This window comes from Cyrtonyx montezumae, unplaced genomic scaffold (genome assembly GCF_038088225.1).
Source record: "Cyrtonyx montezumae isolate F1298 unplaced genomic scaffold, pur_monq_1.0 scaffold_20, whole genome shotgun sequence".
Lineage (NCBI taxonomy): Eukaryota > Metazoa > Chordata > Aves > Galliformes > Odontophoridae > Cyrtonyx > Cyrtonyx montezumae.
In genome coordinates, this window is record NW_027071937.1 from 9,966,055 (window position 1) to 9,989,642 (window position 23,588).

The following is a 23,588-nucleotide window of genomic DNA, read 5'->3' on the forward strand; positions in this document are numbered from 1 at the left end:
GCCCGTACGAAACTGAGCCAAATCGGCAACGAACGTCAAACTCGAATCGCTCTTAACAGCGGAATCCGCTTGAAACGCATGAACCGCGGTATCTGCTGCTGCTTGAGCCGCTGAAGAAAGACGCGAATCAGCCGGCTGCCGTGCGCTGAAGAGCGGCTTTAAAACGCTGCCTGCTGCGGTCTGGTTTGAACATATCAGTGATTACCCTTACGACAGAATCCGTCCCTGGCGCTGTCGATAGAGATGGGGAGGACCCCGATGTTAGTGTGGGGAAAAGATTCTGTTCCCTTTCTGCTCTGCTACCGTCGGCAACATATGTCTGCATCAGACGTTCATGTTCGTCAACGGTTACATACATTATTTCAGAAACTTTTTGCTATCTTTTTCTTCGTGAAACTTCCTCAATCCCGTTTCGTTTTCGCACACAAGGACGTTACTGTTTCCTTCCCCAAAATTGTATGCTCTTCTGATCTTAGCAATGTAGATGTGAAATTTGAGTGAAGCTGGCTCTTATCGCAGATTCTGGTGTCTGTCGAACCGGAACGAATATTTTCCAACAAACTTCATCACCGGAGCATCGCAGATGAGCCCGTACGAAACTGAGCCAAATCGGCAACGAACGTCAAACTCGAATCGCTCTTAACAGCGGAATCCGCTTGAAACGCATGAACCGCGGTATCTGCTGCTGCTTGAGCCGCTGAAGAAAGACGCGAATCAGCCGGCTGCCGTGCGCTGAAGAGCGGCTTTAAAACGCTGCCTGCTGCGGTCTGGTTTGAACATATCAGTGATTACCCTTACGACAGAATCCGTCCCTGGCGCTGTCGATAGAGATGGGGAGGACCCCGATGTTAGTGCGGGGAAAAGATTCTGTTCCCTTTCTGCTCTGCTACCGTCGGCAACATATGTCTGCATCAGACGTTCATGTTCGTCAACGGTTACATACATTATTTCAGAAACTTTTTGCTATCTTTTTCTTCGTGAAACTTCCTCAATCCCGTTTCGTTTTCGCACACAAGGACGTTACTGTTTCCTTCCCCAAAATTGTATGCTCTTCTGATCTTAGCAATGTAGATGTGAAATTTGAGTGAAGCTGGCTCTTATCGCAGATTCTGGTGTCTGTCGAACCGGAACGAATATTTTCCAACAAACTTCATCACCGGAGCATCGCAGATGAGCCCGTACGAAACTGAGCCAAATCGGCAACGAACGTCAAACTCGAATTGCTCTTAACAGCGGAATCCGCTTGAAACGCATGAACCGCGGTATCTGCTGCTGCTTGAGCCGCTGAAGAAAGACGCGAATCAGCCGGCTGCCGTGCGCTGAAGAGCGGCTTTAAAACGCTGCCTGCTGCGGTCTGGTTTGAACATATCAGTGATTACCCTTACGACAGAATCCGTCCCTGGCGCTGTCGATAGAGATGGGGAGGACCCCGATGTTAGTGTGGGGAAAAGATTCTGTTCCCTTTCTGCTCTGCTACCGTCGGCAACATATGTCTGCATCAGACGTTCATGTTCGTCAACGGTTACATACATTATTTCAGAAACTTTTTGCTATCTTTTTCTTCGTGAAACTTCCTCAATCCCGTTTCGTTTTCGCACACAAGGACGTTACTGTTTCCTTCCCCAAAATTGTATGCTCTTCTGATCTTAGCAATGTAGATGTGAAATTTGAGTGAAGCTGGCTCTTATCGCAGATTCTGGTGTCTGTCGAACCGGAACGAATATTTTCCAACAAACTTCATCACCGGAGCATCGCAGATGAGCCCGTACGAAACTGAGCCAAATCGGCAACGAACGTCAAACTCGAATCGCTCTTAACAGCGGAATCCGCTTGAAACGCATGAACCGCGGTATCTGCTGCTGCTTGAGCCGCTGAAGAAAGACGCGAATCAGCCGGCTGCCGTGCGCTGAAGAGCGGCTTTAAAACGCTGCCTGCTGCGGTCTGGTTTGAACATATCAGTGATTACCCTTACGACAGAATCCGTCCCTGGCGCTGTCGATAGAGATGGGGAGGACCCCGATGTTAGTGTGGGGAAAAGATTCTGTTCCCTTTCTGCTCTGCTACCGTCGGCAACATATGTCTGCATCAGACGTTCATGTTCGTCAACGGTTACATACATTATTTCAGAAACTTTTTGCTATCTTTTTCTTCGTGAAACTTCCTCAATCCCGTTTCGTTTTCGCACACAAGGACGTTACTGTTTCCTTCCCCAAAATTGTATGCTCTTCTGATCTTAGCAATGTAGATGTGAAATTTGAGTGAAGCTGGCTCTTATCGCAGATTCTGGTGTCTGTCGAACCGGAACGAATATTTTCCAACAAACTTCATCACCGGAGCATCGCAGATGAGCCCGTACGAAACTGAGCCAAATCGGCAACGAACGTCAAACTCGAATTGCTCTTAACAGCGGAATCCGCTTGAAACGCATGAACCGCGGTATCTGCTGCTGCTTGAGCCGCTGAAGAAAGACGCGAATCAGCCGGCTGCCGTGCGCTGAAGAGCGGCTTTAAAACGCTGCCTGCTGCGGTCTGGTTTGAACATATCAGTGATTACCCTTACGACAGAATCCGTCCCTGGCGCTGTCGATAGAGATGGGGAGGACCCCGATGTTAGTGTGGGGAAAAGATTCTGTTCCCTTTCTGCTCTGCTACCGTCGGCAACATATGTCTGCATCAGACGTTCATGTTCGTCAACGGTTACATACATTATTTCAGAAACTTTTTGCTATCTTTTTCTTCGTGAAACTTCCTCAATCCCGTTTCGTTTTCGCACACAAGGACGTTACTGTTTCCTTCCCCAAAATTGTATGCTCTTCTGATCTTAGCAATGTAGATGTGAAATTTGAGTGAAGCTGGCTCTTATCGCAGATTCTGGTGTCTGTCGAACCGGAACGAATATTTTCCAACAAACTTCATCACCGGAGCATCGCAGATGAGCCCGTACGAAACTGAGCCAAATCGGCAACGAACGTCAAACTCGAATCGCTCTTAACAGCGGAATCCGCTTGAAACGCATGAACCGCGGTATCTGCTGCTGCTTGAGCCGCTGAAGAAAGACGCGAATCAGCCGGCTGCCGTGCGCTGAAGAGCGGCTTTAAAACGCTGCCTGCTGCGGTCTGGTTTGAACATATCAGTGATTACCCTTACGACAGAATCCGTCCCTGGCGCTGTCGATAGAGATGGGGAGGACCCCGATGTTAGTGCGGGGAAAAGATTCTGTTCCCTTTCTGCTCTGCTACCGTCGGCAACATATGTCTGCATCAGACGTTCATGTTCGTCAACGGTTACATACATTATTTCAGAAACTTTTTGCTATCTTTTTCTTCGTGAAACTTCCTCAATCCCGTTTCGTTTTCGCACACAAGGACGTTACTGTTTCCTTCCCCAAAATTGTATGCTCTTCTGATCTTAGCAATGTAGATGTGAAATTTGAGTGAAGCTGGCTCTTATCGCAGATTCTGGTGTCTGTCGAACCGGAACGAATATTTTCCAACAAACTTCATCACCGGAGCATCGCAGATGAGCCCGTACGAAACTGAGCCAAATCGGCAACGAACGTCAAACTCGAATCGCTCTTAACAGCGGAATCCGCTTGAAACGCATGAACCGCGGTATCTGCTGCTGCTTGAGCCGCTGAAGAAAGACGCGAATCAGCCGGCTGCCGTGCGCTGAAGAGCGGCTTTAAAACGCTGCCTGCTGCGGTCTGGTTTGAACATATCAGTGATTACCCTTACGACAGAATCCGTCCCTGGCGCTGTCGATAGAGATGGGGAGGTCCCCGATGTTAGTGCGGGGAAAAGATTCTGTTCCCTTTCTGCTCTGCTACCGTCGGCAACATATGTCTGCATCAGACGTTCATGTTCGTCAACGGTTACATACATTATTTCAGAAACTTTTTGCTATCTTTTTCTTCGTGAAACTTCGTCAATCCCGTTTCGTTTTCGCACACAAGGACGTTACTGTTTCCTTCCCCAAAATTGTATGCTCTTCTGATCTTAGCAATGTAGATGTGAAATTTGAGTGAAGCTGGCTCTTATCGCAGATTCTGGTGTCTGTCGAACCGGAACGAATATTTTCCAACAAACTTCATCACCGGAGCATCGCAGATGAGCCCGTACGAAACTGAGCCAAATCGGCAACGAACGTCAAACTCGAATCGCTCTTAACAGCGGAATCCGCTTGAAACGCATGAACCGCGGTATCTGCTGCTGCTTGAGCCGCTGAAGAAAGACGCGAATCAGCCGGCTGCCGTGCGCTGAAGAGCGGCTTTAAAACGCTGCCTGCTGCGGTCTGGTTTGAACATATCAGTGATTACCCTTACGACAGAATCCGTCCCTGGCGCTGTCGATAGAGATGGGGAGGACCCCGATGTTAGTGTGGGGAAAAGATTCTGTTCCCTTTCTGCTCTGCTACCGTCGGCAACATATGTCTGCATCAGACGTTCATGTTCGTCAACGGTTACATACATTATTTCAGAAACTTTTTGCTATCTTTTTCTTCGTGAAACTTCCTCAATCCCGTTTCGTTTTCGCACACAAGGACGTTACTGTTTCCTTCCCCAAAATTGTATGCTCTTCTGATCTTAGCAATGTAGATGTGAAATTTGAGTGAAGCTGGCTCTTATCGCAGATTCTGGTGTCTGTCGAACCGGAACGAATATTTTCCAACAAACTTCATCACCGGAGCATCGCAGATGAGCCCGTACGAAACTGAGCCAAATCGGCAACGAACGTCAAACTCGAATCGCTCTTAACAGCGGAATCCGCTTGAAACGCATGAACCGCGGTATCTGCTGCTGCTTGAGCCACTGATGAAAGACGCGAATCAGCCGGCTGCCGTGCGCTGAAGAGCGGCTTTAAAACGCTGCCTGCTGCGGTCTGGTTTGAACATATCAGTGATTACCCTTACGACAGAATCCGTCCCTGGCGCTGTCGATAGAGATGGGGAGGTCCCCGATGTTAGTGCGGGGAAAAGATTCTGTTCCCTTTCTGCTCTGCTACCGTCGGCAACATATGTCTGCATCAGACGTTCATGTTCGTCAACGGTTACATACATTATTTCAGAAACTTTTTGCTATCTTTTTCTTCGTGAAACTTCCTCAATCCCGTTTCGTTTTCGCACACAAGGACGTTACTGTTTCCTTCCCCAAAATTGTATGCTCTTCTGATCTTAGCAATGTAGATGTGAAATTTGAGTGAAGCTGGCTCTTATCGCAGATTCTGGTGTCTGTCGAACCGGAACGAATATTTTCCAACAAACTTCATCACCGGAGCATCGCAGATGAGCCCGTACGAAACTGAGCCAAATCGGCAACGAACGTCAAACTCGAATCGCTCTTAACAGCGGAATCCGCTTGAAACGCATGAACCGCGGTATCTGCTGCTGCTTGAGCCGCTGAAGAAAGACGCGAATCAGCCGGCTGCCGTGCGCTGAAGAGCGGCTTTAAAACGCTGCCTGCTGCGGTCTGGTTTGAACATATCAGTGATTACCCTTACGACAGAATCCGTCCCTGGCGCTGTCGATAGAGATGGGGAGGTCCCCGATGTTAGTGTGGGGAAAAGATTCTGTTCCCTTTCTGCTCTGCTACCGTCGGCAACATATGTCTGCATCAGACGTTCATGTTCGTCAACGGTTACATACATTATTTCAGAAACTTTTTGCTATCTTTTTCTTCGTGAAACTTCCTCAATCCCGTTTCGTTTTCGCACACAAGGACGTTACTGTTTCCTTCCCCAAAATTGTATGCTCTTCTGATCTTAGCAATGTAGATGTGAAATTTGAGTGAAGCTGGCTCTTATCGCAGATTCTGGTGTCTGTCGAACCGGAACGAATATTTTCCAACAAACTTCATCACCGGAGCATCGCAGATGAGCCCGTACGAAACTGAGCCAAATCGGCAACGAACGTCAAACTCGAATCGCTCTTAACAGCGGAATCCGCTTGAAACGCATGAACCGCGGTATCTGCTGCTGCTTGAGCCGCTGAAGAAAGACGCGAATCAGCCGGCTGCCGTGCGCTGAAGAGCGGCTTTAAAACGCTGCCTGCTGCGGTCTGGTTTGAACATATCAGTGATTACCCTTACGACAGAATCCGTCCCTGGCGCTGTCGATAGAGATGGGGAGGTCCCCGATGTTAGTGTGGGGAAAAGATTCTGTTCCCTTTCTGCTCTGCTACCGTCGGCAACATATGTCTGCATCAGACGTTCATGTTCGTCAACGGTTACATACATTATTTCAGAAACTTTTTGCTATCTTTTTCTTCGTGAAACTTCCTCAATCCCGTTTCGTTTTCGCACACAAGGACGTTACTGTTTCCTTCCCCAAAATTGTATGCTCTTCTGATCTTAGCAATGTAGATGTGAAATTTGAGTGAAGCTGGCTCTTATCGCAGATTCTGGTGTCTGTCGAACCGGAACGAATATTTTCCAACAAACTTCATCACCGGAGCATCGCAGATGAGCCCGTACGAAACTGAGCCAAATCGGCAACGAACGTCAAACTCGAATCGCTCTTAACAGCGGAATCCGCTTGAAACGCATGAACCGCGGTATCTGCTGCTGCTTGAGCCGCTGAAGAAAGACGCGAATCAGCCGGCTGCCGTGCGCTGAAGAGCGGCTTTAAAACGCTGCCTGCTGCGGTCTGGTTTGAACATATCCGTGATTACCCTTACGACAGAATCCGTCCCTGGCGCTGTCGATAGAGATGGGGAGGACCCCGATGTTAGTGTGGGGAAAAGATTCTGTTCCCTTTCTGCTCTGCTACCGTCGGCAACATATGTCTGCATCAGACGTTCATGTTCGTCAACGGTTACATACATTATTTCAGAAACTTTTTGCTATCTTTTTCTTCGTGAAACTTCCTCAATCCCGTTTCGTTTTCGCACACAAGGACGTTACTGTTTCCTTCCCCAAAATTGTATGCTCTTCTGATCTTAGCAATGTAGATGTGAAATTTGAGTGAAGCTGGCTCTTATCGCAGATTCTGGTGTCTGTCGAACCGGAACGAATATTTTCCAACAAACTTCATCACCGGAGCATCGCAGATGAGCCCGTACGAAACTGAGCCAAATCGGCAACGAACGTCAAACTCGAATCGCTCTTAACAGCGGAATCCGCTTGAAACGCATGAACCGCGGTATCTGCTGCTGCTTGAGCCGCTGAAGAAAGACGCGAATCAGCCGGCTGCCGTGCGCTGAAGAGCGGCTTTAAAACGCTGCCTGCTGCGGTCTGGTTTGAACATATCAGTGATTACCCTTACGACAGAATCCGTCCCTGGCGCTGTCGATAGAGATGGGGAGGTCCCCGATGTTAGTGCGGGGAAAAGATTCTGTTCCCTTTCTGCTCTGCTACCGTCGGCAACATATGTCTGCATCAGACGTTCATGTTCGTCAACGGTTACATACATTATTTCAGAAACTTTTTGCTATCTTTTTCTTCGTGAAACTTCGTCAATCCCGTTTCGTTTTCGCACACAAGGACGTTACTGTTTCCTTCCCCAAAATTGTATGCTCTTCTGATCTTAGCAATGTAGATGTGAAATTTGAGTGAAGCTGGCTCTTATCGCAGATTCTGGTGTCTGTCGAACCGGAACGAATATTTTCCAACAAACTTCATCACCGGAGCATCGCAGATGAGCCCGTACGAAACTGAGCCAAATCGGCAACGAACGTCAAACTCGAATCGCTCTTAACAGCGGAATCCGCTTGAAACGCATGAACCGCGGTATCTGCTGCTGCTTGAGCCGCTGAAGAAAGACGCGAATCAGCCGGCTGCCGTGCGCTGAAGAGCGGCTTTAAAACGCTGCCTGCTGCGGTCTGGTTTGAACATATCAGTGATTACCCTTACGACAGAATCCGTCCCTGGCGCGGTCGATAGAGATGGGGAGGACCCCGATGTTAGTGTGGGGAAAAGATTCTGTTCCCTTTCTGCTCTGCTACCGTCGGCAACATATGTCTGCATCAGACGTTCATGTTCGTCAACGGTTACATACATTATTTCAGAAACTTTTTGCTATCTTTTTCTTCGTGAAACTTCCTCAATCCCGTTTCGTTTTCGCACACAAGGACGTTACTGTTTCCTTCCCCAAAATTGTATGCTCTTCTGATCTTAGCAATGTAGATGTGAAATTTGAGTGAAGCTGGCTCTTATCGCAGATTCTGGTGTCTGTCGAACCGGAACGAATATTTTCCAACAAACTTCATCACCGGAGCATCGCAGATGAGCCCGTACGAAACTGAGCCAAATCGGCAACGAACGTCAAACTCGAATCGCTCTTAACAGCGGAATCCGCTTGAAACGCATGAACCGCGGTATCTGCTGCTGCTTGAGCCGCTGAAGAAAGACGCGAATCAGCCGGCTGCCGTGCGCTGAAGAGCGGCTTTAAAACGCTGCCTGCTGCGGTCTGGTTTGAACATATCAGTGATTACCCTTACGACAGAATCCGTCCCTGGCGCTGTCGATAGAGATGGGGAGGACCCCGATGTTAGTGCGGGGAAAAGATTCTGTTCCCTTTCTGCTCTGCTACCGTCGGCAACATATGTCTGCATCAGACGTTCATGTTCGTCAACGGTTACATACATTATTTCAGAAACTTTTTGCTATCTTTTTCTTCGTGAAACTTCCTCAATCCCGTTTCGTTTTCGCACACAAGGACGTTACTGTTTCCTTCCCCAAAATTGTATGCTCTTCTGATCTTAGCAATGTAGATGTGAAATTTGAGTGAAGCTGGCTCTTATCGCAGATTCTGGTGTCTGTCGAACCGGAACGAATATTTTCCAACAAACTTCATCACCGGAGCATCGCAGATGAGCCCGTACGAAACTGAGCCAAATCGGCAACGAACGTCAAACTCGAATCGCTCTTAACAGCGGAATCCGCTTGAAACGCATGAACCGCGGTATCTGCTGCTGCTTGAGCCGCTGAAGAAAGACGCGAATCAGCCGGCTGCCGTGCGCTGAAGAGCGGCTTTAAAACGCTGCCTGCTGCGGTCTGGTTTGAACATATCAGTGATTACCCTTACGACAGAATCCGTCCCTGGCGTGGTCGATAGAGATGGGGAGGTCCCCGATGTTAGTGCGGGGAAAAGATTCTGTTCCCTTTCTGCTCTGCTACCGTCGGCAACATATGTCTGCATCAGACGTTCATGTTCGTCAACGGTTACATACATTATTTCAGAAACTTTTTGCTATCTTTTTCTTCGTGAAACTTCGTCAATCCCGTTTCGTTTTCGCACACAAGGACGTTACTGTTTCCTTCCCCAAAATTGTATGCTCTTCTGATCTTAGCAATGTAGATGTGAAATTTGAGTGAAGCTGGCTCTTATCGCAGATTCTGGTGTCTGTCGAACCGGAACGAATATTTTCCAACAAACTTCATCACCGGAGCATCGCAGATGAGCCCGTACGAAACTGAGCCAAATCGGCAACGAACGTCAAACTCGAATCGCTCTTAACAGCGGAATCCGCTTGAAACGCATGAACCGCGGTATCTGCTGCTGCTTGAGCCGCTGAAGAAAGACGCGAATCAGCCGGCTGCCGTGCGCTGAAGAGCGGCTTTAAAACGCTGCCTGCTGCGGTCTGGTTTGAACATATCAGTGATTACCCTTACGACAGAATCCGTCCCTGGCGCTGTCGATAGAGATGGGGAGGACCCCGATGTTAGTGCGGGGAAAAGATTCTGTTCCCTTTCTGCTCTGCTACCGTCGGCAACATATGTCTGCATCAGACGTTCATGTTCGTCAACGGTTATATACATTATTTCAGAAACTTTTTGCTATCTTTTTCTTCGTGAAACTTCCTCAATCCCGTTTCGTTTTCGCACACAAGGACGTTACTGTTTCCTTCCCCAAAATTGTATGCTCTTCTGATCTTAGCAATGTAGATGTGAAATTTGAGTGAAGCTGGCTCTTATCGCAGATTCTGGTGTCTGTCGAACCGGAACGAATATTTTCCAACAAACTTCATCACCGGAGCATCGCAGATGAGCCCGTACGAAACTGAGCCAAATCGGCAACGAACGTCAAACTCGAATCGCTCTTAACAGCGGAATCCGCTTGAAACGCATGAACCGCGGTATCTGCTGCTGCTTGAGCCGCTGAAGAAAGACGCGAATCAGCCGGCTGCCGTGCGCTGAAGAGCGGCTTTAAAACGCTGCCTGCTGCGGTCTGGTTTGAACATATCAGTGATTACCCTTACGACAGAATCCGTCCCTGGCGCTGTCGATAGAGATGGGGAGGTCCCCGATGTTAGTGCGGGGAAAAGATTCTGTTCCCTTTCTGCTCTGCTACCGTCGGCAACATATGTCTGCATCAGACGTTCATGTTCGTCAACGGTTACATACATTATTTCAGAAACTTTTTGCTATCTTTTTCTTCGTGAAACTTCCTCAATCCCGTTTCGTTTTCGCACACAAGGACGTTACTGTTTCCTTCCCCAAAATTGTATGCTCTTCTGATCTTAGCAATGTAGATGTGAAATTTGAGTGAAGCTGGCTCTTATCGCAGATTCTGGTGTCTGTCGAACCGGAACGAATATTTTCCAACAAACTTCATCACCGGAGCATCGCAGATGAGCCCGTACGAAACTGAGCCAAATCGGCAACGAACGTCAAACTCGAATCGCTCTTAACAGCGGAATCCGCTTGAAACGCATGAACCGCGGTATCTGCTGCTGCTTGAGCCACTGATGAAAGACGCGAATCAGCCGGCTGCCGTGCGCTGAAGAGCGGCTTTAAAACGCTGCCTGCTGCGGTCTGGTTTGAACATATCAGTGATTACCCTTACGACAGAATCCGTCCCTGGCGCTGTCGATAGAGATGGGGAGGTCCCCGATGTTAGTGCGGGGAAAAGATTCTGTTCCCTTTCTGCTCTGCTACCGTCGGCAACATATGTCTGCATCAGACGTTCATGTTCGTCAACGGTTACATACATTATTTCAGAAACTTTTTGCTATCTTTTTCTTCGTGAAACTTCCTCAATCCCGTTTCGTTTTCGCACACAAGGACGTTACTGTTTCCTTCCCCAAAATTGTATGCTCTTCTGATCTTAGCAATGTAGATGTGAAATTTGAGTGAAGCTGGCTCTTATCGCAGATTCTGGTGTCTGTCGAACCGGAACGAATATTTTCCAACAAACTTCATCACCGGAGCATCGCAGATGAGCCCGTACGAAACTGAGCCAAATCGGCAACGAACGTCAAACTCGAATCGCTCTTAACAGCGGAATCCGCTTGAAACGCATGAACCGCGGTATCTGCTGCTGCTTGAGCCGCTGAAGAAAGACGCGAATCAGCCGGCTGCCGTGCGCTGAAGAGCGGCTTTAAAACGCTGCCTGCTGCGGTCTGGTTTGAACATATCAGTGATTACCCTTACGACAGAATCCGTCCCTGGCGCTGTCGATAGAGATGGGGAGGTCCCCGATGTTAGTGTGGGGAAAAGATTCTGTTCCCTTTCTGCTCTGCTACCGTCGGCAACATATGTCTGCATCAGACGTTCATGTTCGTCAACGGTTACATACATTATTTCAGAAACTTTTTGCTATCTTTTTCTTCGTGAAACTTCCTCAATCCCGTTTCGTTTTCGCACACAAGGACGTTACTGTTTCCTTCCCCAAAATTGTATGCTCTTCTGATCTTAGCAATGTAGATGTGAAATTTGAGTGAAGCTGGCTCTTATCGCAGATTCTGGTGTCTGTCGAACCGGAACGAATATTTTCCAACAAACTTCATCACCGGAGCATCGCAGATGAGCCCGTACGAAACTGAGCCAAATCGGCAACGAACGTCAAACTCGAATCGCTCTTAACAGCGGAATCCGCTTGAAACGCATGAACCGCGGTATCTGCTGCTGCTTGAGCCGCTGAAGAAAGACGCGAATCAGCCGGCTGCCGTGCGCTGAAGAGCGGCTTTAAAACGCTGCCTGCTGCGGTCTGGTTTGAACATATCCGTGATTACCCTTACGACAGAATCCGTCCCTGGCGCTGTCGATAGAGATGGGGAGGACCCCGATGTTAGTGTGGGGAAAAGATTCTGTTCCCTTTCTGCTCTGCTACCGTCGGCAACATATGTCTGCATCAGACGTTCATGTTCGTCAACGGTTACATACATTATTTCAGAAACTTTTTGCTATCTTTTTCTTCGTGAAACTTCGTCAATCCCGTTTCGTTTTCGCACACAAGGACGTTACTGTTTCCTTCCCCAAAATTGTATGCTCTTCTGATCTTAGCAATGTAGATGTGAAATTTGAGTGAAGCTGGCTCTTATCGCAGATTCTGGTGTCTGTCGAACCGGAACGAATATTTTCCAACAAACTTCATCACCGGAGCATCGCAGATGAGCCCGTACGAAACTGAGCCAAATCGGCAACGAACGTCAAACTCGAATCGCTCTTAACAGCGGAATCCGCTTGAAACGCATGAACCGCGGTATCTGCTGCTGCTTGAGCCGCTGAAGAAAGACGCGAATCAGCCGGCTGCCGTGCGCTGAAGAGCGGCTTTAAAACGCTGCCTGCTGCGGTCTGGTTTGAACATATCAGTGATTACCCTTACGACAGAATCCGTCCCTGGCGCTGTCGATAGAGATGGGGAGGTCCCCGATGTTAGTGCGGGGAAAAGATTCTGTTCCCTTTCTGCTCTGCTACCGTCGGCAACATATGTCTGCATCAGACGTTCATGTTCGTCAACGGTTACATACATTATTTCAGAAACTTTTTGCTATCTTTTTCTTCGTGAAACTTCCTCAATCCCGTTTCGTTTTCGCACACAAGGACGTTACTGTTTCCTTCCCCAAAATTGTATGCTCTTCTGATCTTAGCAATGTAGATGTGAAATTTGAGTGAAGCTGGCTCTTATCGCAGATTCTGGTGTCTGTCGAACCGGAACGAATATTTTCCAACAAACTTCATCACCGGAGCATCGCAGATGAGCCCGTACGAAACTGAGCCAAATCGGCAACGAACGTCAAACTCGAATCGCTCTTAACAGCGGAATCCGCTTGAAACGCATGAACCGCGGTATCTGCTGCTGCTTGAGCCGCTGAAGAAAGACGCGAATCAGCCGGCTGCCGTGCGCTGAAGAGCGGCTTTAAAACGCTGCCTGCTGCGGTCTGGTTTGAACATATCCGTGATTACCCTTACGACAGAATCCGTCCCTGGCGCTGTCGATAGAGATGGGGAGGACCCCGATGTTAGTGTGGGGAAAAGATTCTGTTCCCTTTCTGCTCTGCTACCGTCGGCAACATATGTCTGCATCAGACGTTCATGTTCGTCAACGGTTACATACATTATTTCAGAAACTTTTTGCTATCTTTTTCTTCGTGAAACTTCCTCAATCCCGTTTCGTTTTCGCACACAAGGACGTTACTGTTTCCTTCCCCAAAATTGTATGCTCTTCTGATCTTAGCAATGTAGATGTGAAATTTGAGTGAAGCTGGCTCTTATCGCAGATTCTGGTGTCTGTCGAACCGGAACGAATATTTTCCAACAAACTTCATCACCGGAGCATCGCAGATGAGCCCGTACGAAACTGAGCCAAATCGGCAACGAACGTCAAACTCGAATCGCTCTTAACAGCGGAATCCGCTTGAAACGCATGAACCGCGGTATCTGCTGCTGCTTGAGCCGCTGAAGAAAGACGCGAATCAGCCGGCTGCCGTGCGCTGAAGAGCGGCTTTAAAACGCTGCCTGCTGCGGTCTGGTTTGAACATATCAGTGATTACCCTTACGACAGAATCCGTCCCTGGCGCTGTCGATAGAGATGGGGAGGTCCCCGATGTTAGTGCGGGGAAAAGATTCTGTTCCCTTTCTGCTCTGCTACCGTCGGCAACATATGTCTGCATCAGACGTTCATGTTCGTCAACGGTTACATACATTATTTCAGAAACTTTTTGCTATCTTTTTCTTCGTGAAACTTCGTCAATCCCGTTTCGTTTTCGCACACAAGGACGTTACTGTTTCCTTCCCCAAAATTGTATGCTCTTCTGATCTTAGCAATGTAGATGTGAAATTTGAGTGAAGCTGGCTCTTATCGCAGATTCTGGTGTCTGTCGAACCGGAACGAATATTTTCCAACAAACTTCATCACCGGAGCATCGCAGATGAGCCCGTACGAAACTGAGCCAAATCGGCAACGAACGTCAAACTCGAATCGCTCTTAACAGCGGAATCCGCTTGAAACGCATGAACCGCGGTATCTGCTGCTGCTTGAGCCGCTGAAGAAAGACGCGAATCAGCCGGCTGCCGTGCGCTGAAGAGCGGCTTTAAAACGCTGCCTGCTGCGGTCTGGTTTGAACATATCAGTGATTACCCTTACGACAGAATCCGTCCCTGGCGCGGTCGATAGAGATGGGGAGGACCCCGATGTTAGTGTGGGGAAAAGATTCTGTTCCCTTTCTGCTCTGCTACCGTCGGCAACATATGTCTGCATCAGACGTTCATGTTCGTCAACGGTTACATACATTATTTCAGAAACTTTTTGCTATCTTTTTCTTCGTGAAACTTCCTCAATCCCGTTTCGTTTTCGCACACAAGGACGTTACTGTTTCCTTCCCCAAAATTGTATGCTCTTCTGATCTTAGCAATGTAGATGTGAAATTTGAGTGAAGCTGGCTCTTATCGCAGATTCTGGTGTCTGTCGAACCGGAACGAATATTTTCCAACAAACTTCATCACCGGAGCATCGCAGATGAGCCCGTACGAAACTGAGCCAAATCGGCAACGAACGTCAAACTCGAATCGCTCTTAACAGCGGAATCCGCTTGAAACGCATGAACCGCGGTATCTGCTGCTGCTTGAGCCGCTGAAGAAAGACGCGAATCAGCCGGCTGCCGTGCGCTGAAGAGCGGCTTTAAAACGCTGCCTGCTGCGGTCTGGTTTGAACATATCAGTGATTACCCTTACGACAGAATCCGTCCCTGGCGCTGTCGATAGAGATGGGGAGGACCCCGATGTTAGTGCGGGGAAAAGATTCTGTTCCCTTTCTGCTCTGCTACCGTCGGCAACATATGTCTGCATCAGACGTTCATGTTCGTCAACGGTTACATACATTATTTCAGAAACTTTTTGCTATCTTTTTCTTCGTGAAACTTCCTCAATCCCGTTTCGTTTTCGCACACAAGGACGTTACTGTTTCCTTCCCCAAAATTGTATGCTCTTCTGATCTTAGCAATGTAGATGTGAAATTTGAGTGAAGCTGGCTCTTATCGCAGATTCTGGTGTCTGTCGAACCGGAACGAATATTTTCCAACAAACTTCATCACCGGAGCATCGCAGATGAGCCCGTACGAAACTGAGCCAAATCGGCAACGAACGTCAAACTCGAATCGCTCTTAACAGCGGAATCCGCTTGAAACGCATGAACCGCGGTATCTGCTGCTGCTTGAGCCGCTGAAGAAAGACGCGAATCAGCCGGCTGCCGTGCGCTGAAGAGCGGCTTTAAAACGCTGCCTGCTGCGGTCTGGTTTGAACATATCAGTGATTACCCTTACGACAGAATCCGTCCCTGGCGCGGTCGATAGAGATGGGGAGGTCCCCGATGTTAGTGCGGGGAAAAGATTCTGTTCCCTTTCTGCTCTGCTACCGTCGGCAACATATGTCTGCATCAGACGTTCATGTTCGTCAACGGTTACATACATTATTTCAGAAACTTTTTGCTATCTTTTTCTTCGTGAAACTTCGTCAATCCCGTTTCGTTTTCGCACACAAGGACGTTACTGTTTCCTTCCCCAAAATTGTATGCTCTTCTGATCTTAGCAATGTAGATGTGAAATTTGAGTGAAGCTGGCTCTTATCGCAGATTCTGGTGTCTGTCGAACCGGAACGAATATTTTCCAACAAACTTCATCACCGGAGCATCGCAGATGAGCCCGTACGAAACTGAGCCAAATCGGCAACGAACGTCAAACTCGAATCGCTCTTAACAGCGGAATCCGCTTGAAACGCATGAACCGCGGTATCTGCTGCTGCTTGAGCCGCTGAAGAAAGACGCGAATCAGCCGGCTGCCGTGCGCTGAAGAGCGGCTTTAAAACGCTGCCTGCTGCGGTCTGGTTTGAACATATCAGTGATTACCCTTACGACAGAATCCGTCCCTGGCGCTGTCGATAGAGATGGGGAGGACCCCGATGTTAGTGCGGGGAAAAGATTCTGTTCCCTTTCTGCTCTGCTACCGTCGGCAACATATGTCTGCATCAGACGTTCATGTTCGTCAACGGTTATATACATTATTTCAGAAACTTTTTGCTATCTTTTTCTTCGTGAAACTTCCTCAATCCCGTTTCGTTTTCGCACACAAGGACGTTACTGTTTCCTTCCCCAAAATTGTATGCTCTTCTGATCTTAGCAATGTAGATGTGAAATTTGAGTGAAGCTGGCTCTTATCGCAGATTCTGGTGTCTGTCGAACCGGAACGAATATTTTCCAACAAACTTCATCACCGGAGCATCGCAGATGAGCCCGTACGAAACTGAGCCAAATCGGCAACGAACGTCAAACTCGAATCGCTCTTAACAGCGGAATCCGCTTGAAACGCATGAACCGCGGTATCTGCTGCTGCTTGAGCCGCTGAAGAAAGACGCGAATCAGCCGGCTGCCGTGCGCTGAAGAGCGGCTTTAAAACGCTGCCTGCTGCGGTCTGGTTTGAACATATCAGTGATTACCCTTACGACAGAATCCGTCCCTGGCGCTGTCGATAGAGATGGGGAGGTCCCCGATGTTAGTGCGGGGAAAAGATTCTGTTCCCTTTCTGCTCTGCTACCGTCGGCAACATATGTCTGCATCAGACGTTCATGTTCGTCAACGGTTACATACATTATTTCAGAAACTTTTTGCTATCTTTTTCTTCGTGAAACTTCCTCAATCCCGTTTCGTTTTCGCACACAAGGACGTTACTGTTTCCTTCCCCAAAATTGTATGCTCTTCTGATCTTAGCAATGTAGATGTGAAATTTGAGTGAAGCTGGCTCTTATCGCAGATTCTGGTGTCTGTCGAACCGGAACGAATATTTTCCAACAAACTTCATCACCGGAGCATCGCAGATGAGCCCGTACGAAACTGAGCCAAATCGGCAACGAACGTCAAACTCGAATCGCTCTTAACAGCGGAATCCGCTTGAAACGCATGAACCGCGGTATCTGCTGCTGCTTGAGCCGCTGAAGAAAGACGCGAATCAGCCGGCTGCCGTGCGCTGAAGAGCGGCTTTAAAACGCTGCCTGCTGCGGTCTGGTTTGAACATATCAGTGATTACCCTTACGACAGAATCCGTCCCTGGCGCTGTCGATAGAGATGGGGAGGTCCCCGATGTTAGTGCGGGGAAAAGATTCTGTTCCCTTTCTGCTCTGCTACCGTCGGCAACATATGTCTGCATCAGACGTTCATGTTCGTCAACGGTTACATACATTATTTCAGAAACTTTTTGCTATCTTTTTCTTCGTGAAACTTCCTCAATCCCGTTTCGTTTTCGCACACAAGGACGTTACTGTTTCCTTCCCCAAAATTGTATGCTCTTCTGATCTTAGCAATGTAGATGTGAAATTTGAGTGAAGCTGGCTCTTATCGCAGATTCTGGTGTCTGTCGAACCGGAACGAATATTTTCCAACAAACTTCATCACCGGAGCATCGCAGATGAGCCCGTACGAAACTGAGCCAAATCGGCAACGAACGTCAAACTCGAATCGCTCTTAACAGCGGAATCCGCTTGAAACGCATGAACCGCGGTATCTGCTGCTGCTTGAGCCGCTGAAGAAAGACGCGAATCAGCCGGCTGCCGTGCGCTGAAGAGCGGCTTTAAAACGCTGCCTGCTGCGGTCTGGTTTGAACATATCAGTGATTACCCTTACGACAGAATCCGTCCCTGGCGCGGTCGATAGAGATGGGGAGGACCCCGATGTTAGTGTGGGGAAAAGATTCTGTTCCCTTTCTGCTCTGCTACCGTCGGCAACATATGTCTGCATCAGACGTTCATGTTCGTCAACGGTTACATACATTATTTCAGAAACTTTTTGCTATCTTTTTCTTCGTGAAACTTCCTCAATCCCGTTTCGTTTTCGCACACAAGGACGTTACTGTTTCCTTCCCCAAAATTGTATGCTCTTCTGATCTTAGCAATGTAGATGTGAAATTTGAGTGAAGCTGGCTCTTATCGCAGATTCTGGTGTCTGTCGAACCGGAACGAATATTTTCCAACAAACTTCATCACCGGAGCATCGCAGATGAGCCCGTACGAAACTGAGCCAAATCGGCAACGAACGTCAAACTCGAATCGCTCTTAACAGCGGAATCCGCTTGAAACGCATGAACCGCGGTATCTGCTGCTGCTTGAGCCGCTGAAGAAAGACGCGAATCAGCCGGCTGCCGTGCGCTGAAGAGCGGCTTTAAAACGCTGCCTGCTGCGGTCTGGTTTGAACATATCAGTGATTACCCTTACGACAGAATCCGTCCCTGGCGCTGTCGATAGAGATGGGGAGGACCCCGATGTTAGTGCGGGGAAAAGATTCTGTTCCCTTTCTGCTCTGCTACCGTCGGCAACATATGTCTGCATCAGACGTTCATGTTCGTCAACGGTTACATACATTATTTCAGAAACTTTTTGCTATCTTTTTCTTCGTGAAACTTCCTCAATCCCGTTTCGTTTTCGCACACAAGGACGTTACTGTTTCCTTCCCCAAAATTGTATGCTCTTCTGATCTTAGCAATGTAGATGTGAAATTTGAGTGAAGCTGGCTCTTATCGCAGATTCTGGTGTCTGTCGAACCGGAACGAATATTTTCCAACAAACTTCATCACCGGAGCATCGCAGATGAGCCCGTACGAAACTGAGCCAAATCGGCAACGAACGTCAAACTCGAATCGCTCTTAACAGCGGAATCCGCTTGAAACGCATGAACCGCGGTATCTGCTGCTGCTTGAGCCGCTGAAGAAAGACGCGAATCAGCCGGCTGCCGTGCGCTGAAGAGCGGCTTTAAAACGCTGCCTGCTGCGGTCTGGTTTGAACATATCAGTGATTACCCTTACGACAGAATCCGTCCCTGGCGCTGTCGATAGAGATGGGGAGGTCCCCGATGTTAGTGCGGGGAAAAGATTCTGTTCCCTTTCTGCTCTGCTACCGTCGGCAACATATGTCTGCATCAGACGTTCATGTTCGTCAACGGTTACATACATTATTTCAGAAACTTTTTGCTATCTTTTTCTTCGTGAAACTTCCTCAATCCCGTTTCGTTTTCGCACACAAGGACGTTACTGTTTCCTTCCCCAAAATTGTATGCTCTTCTGATCTTAGCAATGTAGATGTGAAATTTGAGTGAAGCTGGCTCTTATCGCAGATTCTGGTGTCTGTCGAACCGGAACGAATATTTTCCAACAAACTTCATCACCGGAGCATCGCAGATGAGCCCGTACGAAACTGAGCCAAATCGGCAACGAACGTCAAACTCGAATCGCTCTTAACAGCGGAATCCGCTTGAAACGCATGAACCGCGGTATCTGCTGCTGCTTGAGCCGCTGAAGAAAGACGCGAATCAGCCGGCTGCCGTGCGCTGAAGAGCGGCTTTAAAACGCTGCCTGCTGCGGTCTGGTTTGAACATATCCGTGATTACCCTTACGACAGAATCCGTCCCTGGCGCTGTCGATAGAGATGGGGAGGACCCCGATGTTAGTGTGGGGAAAAGATTCTGTTCCCTTTCTGCTCTGCTACCGTCGGCAACATATGTCTGCATCAGACGTTCATGTTCGTCAACGGTTACATACATTATTTCAGAAACTTTTTGCTATCTTTTTCTTCGTGAAACTTCCTCAATCCCGTTTCGTTTTCGCACACAAGGACGTTACTGTTTCCTTCCCCAAAATTGTATGCTCTTCTGATCTTAGCAATGTAGATGTGAAATTTGAGTGAAGCTGGCTCTTATCGCAGATTCTGGTGTCTGTCGAACCGGAACGAATATTTTCCAACAAACTTCATCACCGGAGCATCGCAGATGAGCCCGTACGAAACTGAGCCAAATCGGCAACGAACGTCAAACTCGAATCGCTCTTAACAGCGGAATCCGCTTGAAACGCATGAACCGCGGTATCTGCTGCTGCTTGAGCCGCTGAAGAAAGACGCGAATCAGCCGGCTGCCGTGCGCTGAAGAGCGGCTTTAAAACGCTGCCTGCTGCGGTCTGGTTTGAACATATCAGTGATTACCCTTACGACAGAATCCGTCCCTGGCGCTGTCGATAGAGATGGGGAGGTCCCCGATGTTAGTGCGGGGAAAAGATTCTGTTCCCTTTCTGCTCTGCTACCGTCGGCAACATATGTCTGCATCAGACGTTCATGTTCGTCAACGGTTACATACATTATTTCAGAAACTTTTTGCTATCTTTTTCTTCGTGAAACTTCGTCAATCCCGTTTCGTTTTCGCACACAAGGACGTTACTGTTTCCTTCCCCAAAATTGTATGCTCTTCTGATCTTAGCAATGTAGATGTGAAATTTGAGTGAAGCTGGCTCTTATCGCAGATTCTGGTGTCTGTCGAACCGGAACGAATATTTTCCAACAAACTTCATCACCGGAGCATCGCAGATGAGCCCGTACGAAACTGAGCCAAATCGGCAACGAACGTCAAACTCGAATCGCTCTTAACAGCGGAATCCGCTTGAAACGCATGAACCGCGGTATCTGCTGCTGCTTGAGCCGCTGAAGAAAGACGCGAATCAGCCGGCTGCCGTGCGCTGAAGAGCGGCTTTAAAACGCTGCCTGCTGCGGTCTGGTTTGAACATATCAGTGATTACCCTTACGACAGAATCCGTCCCTGGCGCGGTCGATAGAGATGGGGAGGACCCCGATGTTAGTGTGGGGAAAAGATTCTGTTCCCTTTCTGCTCTGCTACCGTCGGCAACATATGTCTGCATCAGACGTTCATGTTCGTCAACGGTTACATACATTATTTCAGAAACTTTTTGCTATCTTTTTCTTCGTGAAACTTCCTCAATCCCGTTTCGTTTTCGCACACAAGGACGTTACTGTTTCCTTCCCCAAAATTGTATGCTCTTCTGATCTTAGCAATGTAGATGTGAAATTTGAGTGAAGCTGGCTCTTATCGCAGATTCTGGTGTCTGTCGAACCGGAACGAATATTTTCCAACAAACTTCATCACCGGAGCATCGCAGATGAGCCCGTACGAAACTGAGCCAAATCGGCAACGAACGTCAAACTCGAATCGCTCTTAACAGCGGAATCCGCTTGAAACGCATGAACCGCGGTATCTGCTGCTGCTTGAGCCGCTGAAGAAAGACGCGAATCAGCCGGCTGCCGTGCGCTGAAGAGCGGCTTTAAAACGCTGCCTGCTGCGGTCTGGTTTGAACATATCAGTGATTACCCTTACGACAGAATCCGTCCCTGGCGCTGTCGATAGAGATGGGGAGGACCCCGATGTTAGTGCGGGGAAAAGATTCTGTTCCCTTTCTGCTCTGCTACCGTCGGCAACATATGTCTGCATCAGACGTTCATGTTCGTCAACGGTTACATACATTATTTCAGAAACTTTTTGCTATCTTTTTCTTCGTGAAACTTCCTCAATCCCGTTTCGTTTTCGCACACAAGGACGTTACTGTTTCCTTCCCCAAAATTGTATGCTCTTCTGATCTTAGCAATGTAGATGTGAAATTTGAGTGAAGCTGGCTCTTATCGCAGATTCTGGTGTCTGTCGAACCGGAACGAATATTTTCCAACAAACTTCATCACCGGAGCATCGCAGATGAGCCCGTACGAAACTGAGCCAAATCGGCAACGAACGTCAAACTCGAATCGCTCTTAACAGCGGAATCCGCTTGAAACGCATGAACCGCGGTATCTGCTGCTGCTTGAGCCGCTGAAGAAAGACGCGAATCAGCCGGCTGCCGTGCGCTGAAGAGCGGCTTTAAAACGCTGCCTGCTGCGGTCTGGTTTGAACATATCAGTGATTACCCTTACGACAGAATCCGTCCCTGGCGCGGTCGATAGAGATGGGGAGGTCCCCGATGTTAGTGCGGGGAAAAGATTCTGTTCCCTTTCTGCTCTGCTACCGTCGGCAACATATGTCTGCATCAGACGTTCATGTTCGTCAACGGTTACATACATTATTTCAGAAACTTTTTGCTATCTTTTTCTTCGTGAAACTTCGTCAATCCCGTTTCGTTTTCGCACACAAGGACGTTACTGTTTCCTTCCCCAAAATTGTATGCTCTTCTGATCTTAGCAATGTAGATGTGAAATTTGAGTGAAGCTGGCTCTTATCGCAGATTCTGGTGTCTGTCGAACCGGAACGAATATTTTCCAACAAACTTCATCACCGGAGCATCGCAGATGAGCCCGTACGAAACTGAGCCAAATCGGCAACGAACGTCAAACTCGAATCGCTCTTAACAGCGGAATCCGCTTGAAACGCATGAACCGCGGTATCTGCTGCTGCTTGAGCCGCTGAAGAAAGACGCGAATCAGCCGGCTGCCGTGCGCTGAAGAGCGGCTTTAAAACGCTGCCTGCTGCGGTCTGGTTTGAACATATCAGTGATTACCCTTACGACAGAATCCGTCCCTGGCGCTGTCGATAGAGATGGGGAGGACCCCGATGTTAGTGCGGGGAAAAGATTCTGTTCCCTTTCTGCTCTGCTACCGTCGGCAACATATGTCTGCATCAGACGTTCATGTTCGTCAACGGTTATATACATTATTTCAGAAACTTTTTGCTATCTTTTTCTTCGTGAAACTTCCTCAATCCCGTTTCGTTTTCGCACACAAGGACGTTACTGTTTCCTTCCCCAAAATTGTATGCTCTTCTGATCTTAGCAATGTAGATGTGAAATTTGAGTGAAGCTGGCTCTTATCGCAGATTCTGGTGTCTGTCGAACCGGAACGAATATTTTCCAACAAACTTCATCACCGGAGCATCGCAGATGAGCCCGTACGAAACTGAGCCAAATCGGCAACGAACGTCAAACTCGAATCGCTCTTAACAGCGGAATCCGCTTGAAACGCATGAACCGCGGTATCTGCTGCTGCTTGAGCCGCTGAAGAAAGACGCGAATCAGCCGGCTGCCGTGCGCTGAAGAGCGGCTTTAAAACGCTGCCTGCTGCGGTCTGGTTTGAACATATCAGTGATTACCCTTACGACAGAATCCGTCCCTGGCGCTGTCGATAGAGATGGGGAGGTCCCCGATGTTAGTGCGGGGAAAAGATTCTGTTCCCTTTCTGCTCTGCTACCGTCGGCAACATATGTCTGCATCAGACGTTCATGTTCGTCAACGGTTACATACATTATTTCAGAAACTTTTTGCTATCTTTTTCTTCGTGAAACTTCCTCAATCCCGTTTCGTTTTCGCACACAAGGACGTTACTGTTTCCTTCCCCAAAATTGTATGCTCTTCTGATCTTAGCAATGTAGATGTGAAATTTGAGTGAAGCTGGCTCTTATCGCAGATTCTGGTGTCTGTCGAACCGGAACGAATATTTTCCAACAAACTTCATCACCGGAGCATCGCAGATGAGCCCGTACGAAACTGAGCCAAATCGGCAACGAACGTCAAACTCGAATCGCTCTTAACAGCGGAATCCGCTTGAAACGCATGAACCGCGGTATCTGCTGCTGCTTGAGC